Below are 8,003 nucleotides of genomic sequence, written 5' to 3' on the forward strand. Positions count from 1 at the left end.
GCCCAATTCATGGACTTTTGCCATCGTTTTCACTGTCTTGTGACACGGTGCATTGTCTTCGTAGCAGCACTTCCTTTTTCTTCAAATGCGGCCGTTTTCGAGCGATTTTGTCCTTCTAACGGCCCAATAACGCTATGTAATAGTCGCTGTTGATGATCCTTCCTTTTTCAAGGTAGTGCATGATAATTATTCAGGTGCACATCCCAAAATACAGACGCCATAACCTTGCCAGCTGACTGTTGCGTTTTCCCACGATTTGCAGCGGGTTTATCGTATGCAGTCTAGTCGAATGACTGTACGTTGGAGTTCAGAGTGAAATGATGGAGCCATGATTCATCCATTGTGACACATCGAGGCAAAAACTTGGATTTATTACGCTTGATCATCTTCAAACACTGCTCCGATTCATCAATTCGTCGTTGTTTTTGGTCAAAAGTGAGCTCTCGGGGCACCCACTTTACACAGAGCTTTCTCATACCCAAATATTCGTGAATGTAGTTTCAAGAGTAGTTTTTCCTTTCAAAAACCAATATTTTATCAATACGCGAAATTCCTTTTTATGCATTTTTCTAAAAATAACAAAGTTGCTTCACTCAATATGCTATAATTCACAAACTAATGATCCGACAGCTGTCAAATTTATACGCGCATCTTTTGAGGGTTAGGGCTAACTAAAAAACATGTGGATTTAATTCTAGTAGCGCCATCTATCTATCAATCTGTATTTTTTGTGTGAAACCAGAAACCCAAATCACACTAATTTGTACTCCCGATACACCAAACTGAAATGGTCCTCATTTTGGTCGGAGTAATTACTCAGCATCTGTTAGTTTTTTCTACTTTAATGGATGCCCCCCGGCACCGAAGATGGAACAAACCTCGACTGGATATTTTATCGATATTTTCGTGTTAAAACTTTTACGACCAATCAGTCCGCATTATTTCATCCGCACGTCAAAGTCCCGCCGATCGCATCATTTTAATTTAATCACGCTTACAAATTAGGGATTATCACAGAGCGGAGATGTGTTAACATTAATCATAATTACGGTGATCCCGTGAACGGCGCGGAGAAGTCAAACACAAAATTACATCTTATTATGCTTTTAAATATTAAAATATGTTGATATTACATGCTCAAGTGCTCCGGTTACCTCGGGCTAGCATTTAAATGAGGCGCCTGAAAAGTCCATCAGTCACTGTAATGCCTTATAACACTATCAGGTAATTTAAGACAACACCTATCATTTACGATATATATATATATATATATATATATATATATATATATATATATATATATATATATATATATATATATTAAAGGTTTAAAATAATAGACACGTTTAAAACATATTACCCACGGGGTATACTCTTCAATCATAACTATTTATTTTAAAGAAAGTTGTTAAAGAAACTTGTTGAATGCCGATATAAAAGGATACTGATCATCACTACATAGTATAAAACAAAGTCGCCTTTTCTGTCCCTATATCCCTATGTGCGCTTAAATCTTTAAAACTACGCAACGGATTTTGATGCGGTTTTTTTCAATAGATAGAGTGATTCAAGAGGAAGGTTTACATGTATAATACATGCATAATATACTAAGGCAATATTGCTAATTTTAGAGGTTTCTAACGTGATGTCGTAAATTAACCTATTTTTTTAGGCTTATTTAGCAATTAGCAAAAACGCTGCCTAACCCTACGAGTTAGATCAAATTAATGTACTACAGTATTGTACACCATAAAAAGGTCTACAAAAAAGTCCGCGATGGTATGTGTTTATCTTTTAGGGATAACCCACATTAACCATTTTTATTGTTTACTTTTTACGTGAGAAAATGGCTTATTTACGAAGCTATTTTAAGCAATACCATTAATCCTTATCGAATTAAGTACCTAGTAAGTAAATACAGTACAAGTAAACACAGTAAATACAGTGTGCAATTAATATAGATCAATATGGTTCCTTACAGCATGTAAATTAAACAAATATTTTCGGAGATATTACAAATTTAAAATTTGCGTTTAAAAATGTGTAATGTAATAAAAATTGTATGAATTTAGATATTCCAAAGATAGCAGGAAATTTTCATAGTAAGTATAGGGGAAGAGGAATTGTTTTACTCCAAATTTAATGCGTGCAGGCCAAGGGCAGTAATGAATGAACCAAAAATACTGGACTGATTTTAATAATGTTTTCATTGAGTGACATAGGCATATATATTTTATACCCGTGCAAAGTTGGAGCGGGCCGCTATGTTTTTATATACAACGTTCATATTTTTTCTGTAGTGTATTTAATTTAGTATCAGCATTGCACCCGTGCGAAGCCGGGGCGGGTCGCTAGTTTTAATATATTTTAACATAAACCAAACCGTAATTTGTAGAAGTCACACCTCCCTCACGACACTATTCAGTCGCCTAGTATTTAATATATAGTGTAGAATCTAGATATACAATCTAGTTGCAAGATCAACAACAAATAGCTTGCAAAAATAATAATATTCATAAGTTTTACAAATAATTTAAAATCCTAATATTTAGTTTCAACATATACTTATAAAACTTCAAGGTATTTCCATCCATTTCCATTTGTTACTAATGAAGAGCTGCTGAATCCATACCTATATCGATACGTAAGACCCTGGCAAGAATTGGCACCCAAAATATGTAACCCCTTGTGTTAAGACTGCGTTTATTTATACCGAGTTCTGAATTTATAGAAAGACAAACGTAGATAGGTCAAAAAATAAAGTTAAAACTATTTAATATCTAGTGAACGACCTCATTTATAAAAAAGCTTCTGAAATCGATGATATTTCTCCTCTTTATGACTGACGCATGTGATGACTGGCTGTAATTAGTGTAATTAGGGTTAGTAGAGTATAAAAGCAACAATAATTATGCTGAAAAACTCAACTCAATACAACTGCTGGTTCTAAGAACTTGGAGAACAAGTTGTGTCAACAAATGGTTTTGTTCTAAATACACAATATTTATACCTGGCTGTCTCTTTTATATTTGATATTCATTCACAAGATAAGCAAAATTATTATGGCATAGCTATTGTATATATACAATTTCTAGAGTCTTATTTTTATTCTTAATATTCATAGCCTCGAATTTTAGGCTGGAGCTCTGCAGTATAGGGTGTTAGAACCACTCCTATTTTTGCTCTGCATTAACGATATTTCGATAACAAACTTGAATAGTACTTAAAGATATAATTAACAATATCCACAAATAGACTAAAGACTGACATGTATAATCAAGGCTAAAGCCCTCCATATCAATTTTGCGTTGCGATGAAAGGCAGAAACCTAATGATATCACTTGAGAATTGACCATTCCTCAAGCCAATTTAAGATTTGTAGAAAATCGTATTGTAGAAATATTTATGAGCATAGATATGTCTGTAATTATTCAGAATTTAATTGAGCAATGGGTTAAAAATGGGTAAAACTGTTTTGCAGGCATGTCAAGTGCATTAGAGCAAGTAAACTACAAGTAAGAGTTAACTGTTGACTATGTTGAATTAGATGAGGTGAGTTCACTGATTTAGCCGACAAACTACATGTTACGTAAATGTATTGTATTGAGATATCATTTCAAAATCATAAATTATCATAAATGATGCTGGTGACAGTTCTCTTTTCACTTTTTAATAATTTATTTTCGCTAGACACGACAATTTGATTCCGTAAATCGTTCGTATCGAATACGAAGAAAGTTCCCGACCAAAAACAATAGTTTCGTTCTCGCGCCATCAAAAGACTGTCCTAAACGATCTCTCTAATGCGAAAAAAAATCGAAGAATTTTAATTAAGTTATCAGGGAACGGTATCGTGTCGTGTGACAGGAGAGACCACCTCGCCATAAACAGGCCCGTCATTAATTCTTACCCACGATTTCCTAAATTGAGCTTTCAGAATTCGGCAAAACCTAATCGACTCGTGTCGTTCCGAGTTATACGATCGCTTAATAGCCGCAAACTATTACGAACCGTCTAATAGCATTAACAAGCAAATGATTCTTTTCGAAATTATTGTCGTTTATAATGTCACAAAATTACTGTAATGTTAATTAATCGCTACCTTAACCGGCGAAGACCTTTAAAACCCAATTATACATCACATGTCGTTTGGAGTAAGATTTATTACGTAAATATAAACCTGATATTAATCTCATCACTTTATTTAATTGATATTCCTTGAATTTCCCTCACTTCATCAAAGACTATCACCATCAAGAATCCTGAAATAATTTTCAAAGATCCGCAGTACCAACAGGTCAATTGAAAGGTCTTCGGCCTACCATAGTAAAACACATATTTTTTGGCATAATTCCCTTCAAGGGTACAAGGTATACACTGATTATAGCGACCCTCCAACATTTCGATACCATTTTTGTAGTACGATTTGTCCTTTGCTTCACAATAGGCTTCAGTTTCGGCGATCACCTCCTCATTCGACGAAAATTTCATACCAGCTTTCTTTTGAGAACTAAGAACAGGAAATAGTCGCTGGGGGCCAGATCTGGAGAATACTGTGGATGAGGAAGCAAATCGAAGCCCAATTCATAGATTTTTGCCATCGTTTTCACTGATTTGTGACACGATGCATTGTTTTGGTGAAGCAGCACTTTGTTTTTCTTCAAATGCTGCCGTTTTTCGCCGATTTCGTCTTTCAAATGGTCCAATAGCGCGATGTAATAGTCGCTGTTGATGGTCCTTCCTTTCTCAAGGTAGTCAATGAAAATTATTTCATCCGCATCCCAAAATACAGATGTCATAGCCTTGCCAGCCGAATCTTGCGTTTTCCCATGCTTTGGATCGGGTTCATTGTGTGCAGTCCACTCAGATAACTGTCGATTGGACTTGGAAGTGAAACGATGGAGCCATGTTTCACCCATTGTCACATATCATCAATTCGTCGTTATTTTTGGTCAAAAGTGGGCACGCGCTGCACCCACTTTGCACAGAGCTTTCTCATACCCAAATATTCGTGAATGATATGATGTACAATTTCAATTGATATTTTTAAAGTGTCTGCTATAACATCCCATTTCAATTTCCTGTCATTCAAAATCATTCTGTGGATTTTTTAAATGTTTTCGTCGGTAACCACCTCTTTTGGGCGTCCACTGCGTTCACCGTCTTCGGTGCTCATTTCACTACGTTTAAACTTAGCATACCAATTCTTGATGGTCGATTTTCCTGGGGCAGTGTCCGAAAACTCGGCATCAAGCCAAGTTTTAGCTTCAATTGTTTTTTTCCCTTCAAAATGCAATGTTTTATCAATACGCAGAATTCCTTTTCATCCATTTTTTTCACAATACCAAAAGTTGCTTCGCTCAAAATGCTATAATTCACAAACTAACGATCCGACAGCTGTCAAATTTATACACGCATCTTTTGAGGATTAGGGCTACCTAAAAGACATATGGATTTAATTCTAGTAGCGCCATCTATGTGTCAGACCGGGGACTTTTCTGTTGACCTGTTACTGCTGCTACTGCATTATTAAAAAGTATTTCTGAATCTCAATTCTTCCCGTAGACTTATTCTATCCCAAGAAACGTAATGTTCTATATAAACAAATATTGTTCATACATTTTTATCCAGGCTTTTAGAAAGGTTTTTCATACAACTAGTCTCAAATGCCACGATAATAATCTCAGATTATTGTCATATAAGAGAATCTTCAAACAATTTGTTTATGTTTTTATAAAGTATGCTCAAAACTTGATTTAAACAAAAATTTCCAGATATATTATATCTAGCCTCACGAGATTTAGGTCAAAAGAGCTGGAATAAAATACTTTTAACAAAAAAATTGGACCGAGTTCAAAAAATATATAAGGAACTCACTAAAAATCAAGAAATAAATAAACTTAGATTTTTGACACAGAAAAAAACATTCTAAAATAAAATATATACATAATAGTCGTTGTAATAATGTAAACTAAGTAAAAATAAACAAAAAACTTATTTATCCTAGGTACTATACGAATTTTATATTCTACTCTATACGCACAATTTAGGTTAATATGTACCTAAACCCATTAATCTATAAAATATTATTTTAACTACTACCAAAATTATCTTATTATTTTTGTATTGTTTAGTTACTAAAAAATGGGTAAAAAATGAAATATTCTTTTACTCCTTTCCTTGGTACTTGCTAGATAAATGGTCCATACATATTCAACGTCAGGATGACAGCGTTAATTCATTAGATGTATAGTGGTTAATATAGAACTATTTGACATTTGAAAAATTGGTTAATGTATAATTAAAGTCATTACTGGATGAGGATTATATAGAACACAAGAAGAATTTGGAGAACTCATTAAATTATTATAGGTTAACTTTTCATATATCTGAAAGCTTTTAAAAAGATGAGAGAAATTGAAAGGCTCTTTTACATTTCTGATATATCCTGTGATTATTATTACTGATAATACGGAATAACGGGTGAAAAGTTAAAAAAATGCTGTAACAACGATCTCTGCTGGTTTCAGAGCTTTTAAAATAAAACAATTTTGTACCAAAAAGGAACGGCAAGATATTCTGTATATGTCCAACAAAAAAAAGTCGTGTTAACTTTGGAACACACCTATTATTTGATCTAAATTAAACATGTGTATAAGCCAAATACCATTTATACACTAATAAAGTAGTTAATCCAGAACGGCAACGTTTATTTTAACGACATTTAATTATTACCGCTAAACTAATAACGCAAATGTGCTGAAGGCTTCTGACAGGACAATAAAACAAATTAAACGTAACATACAAAAGTAAAAGGACAAAACTGAAAAGTAGAACCGCGATTTTTGTTATTCGTAATTGTCGACTAACAGCTAATTTCATTTTCTCTTTTTGCCAACGCCATTTTGTACATTATAATTTAGATTCTAATCTGAAATGCAAACAGTGCGGATATTTTTGTCTTGTACTAAATGATTAAATCGTTTCGTTTACTTTGAAATTAAGAGAGAGAACGTAGGTTTTAGCATGGTGCGAAAACATAGTTTAAAAAGTGAGTTTATTAGCCGAGAAGATAATTTGATTGACAGGTTGACAATAAAATGTCATGCCCCGGGTGAGGATCGAACTCACGACCTTAAGATTATGAGACTTACGCGCTGCCTACTGCGCTACCGAGGCGTTAGGTCTTTTTGGTTATGGCTGAAACAATATCGATAAATATATAATTTTATCCGTACTACTGCCAACTATAATTAGTTATTTTAGAACCATGATTAACTTGACAATGTTACTCCAAACGTTACTTCAATTTCATATCAATAAACTTGAAAACTCAATAATAAACTCAAAAAATATGTCACAATTTAAATAAAATAAAAATAGTTATAAGCCGGCTTGGTGGCGCAGTGGTAAAGGCGATGGGACGGTCCTCCTCCTACTGCTGCGATAGCCGCGGGTTCGAATCCTGCTGGGGCATGGTGGCAAAATTTGTGAATGTTCTAGGCAAGAGTGTAAAATCCGACAAGGAAAATGATCCCAGTCACGCCAGTAACCAGGCTGGGTAAGACCGGATATCTTCTGGAAAGCTTTGTAAAGTTGGTCACTCGCCAGTCAGTAGGCTTAATGCTGAGGACCGTGGTTCGGAGCCCACGTTAAACTTAAAAGGAGACTTTAAAATATATATAAAAAATAATTATAACGATACAGAACCTAATAGAATACACAGAAACAGTAAAAATGTTTTCAAATGTATTAATTCATTCCAATGTTATTTCGAATTCTGATTCTAAAACTAATTTAAAAACCCATGTCACTCGCCGATGTCTCGTAATTTAATATTCTAATATCAGAAACAAGTTTAAAGTGTATTATTTGCAATGAAATTTAGTCCATAAAAATTAGCTTTACAACTTACATTGTAGATAGTATCTATAGATTTGTTGACTTTGTGTCTTCTCTTCGTTGTTTGGTGAGTTCTAAAGCTCACTTCTTATTTGATTTAT

The 8,003-nt window shown here is 34.0% G+C and overlaps 1 non-coding gene across 1 annotated transcript; it reads right to left on the bottom strand.

Annotated features, from left to right (window-relative positions):
- Positions 1 to 7,106: 7,106 nt before the first annotated feature.
- Positions 7,107 to 7,179, bottom strand: TRNAM-CAU (transfer RNA methionine (anticodon CAU)). Its single transcript has one exon. It is a non-coding gene; the product is annotated as a tRNA-Met (tRNA).
- Positions 7,180 to 8,003: the final 824 nt, after the last annotated feature.

Source organism: Rhynchophorus ferrugineus, unplaced genomic scaffold, assembly GCF_030347505.1.
Source record: "Rhynchophorus ferrugineus isolate W39M unplaced genomic scaffold, kcgeb_rfMv2 rfM3, whole genome shotgun sequence".
Lineage (NCBI taxonomy): Eukaryota > Metazoa > Arthropoda > Insecta > Coleoptera > Curculionidae > Rhynchophorus > Rhynchophorus ferrugineus.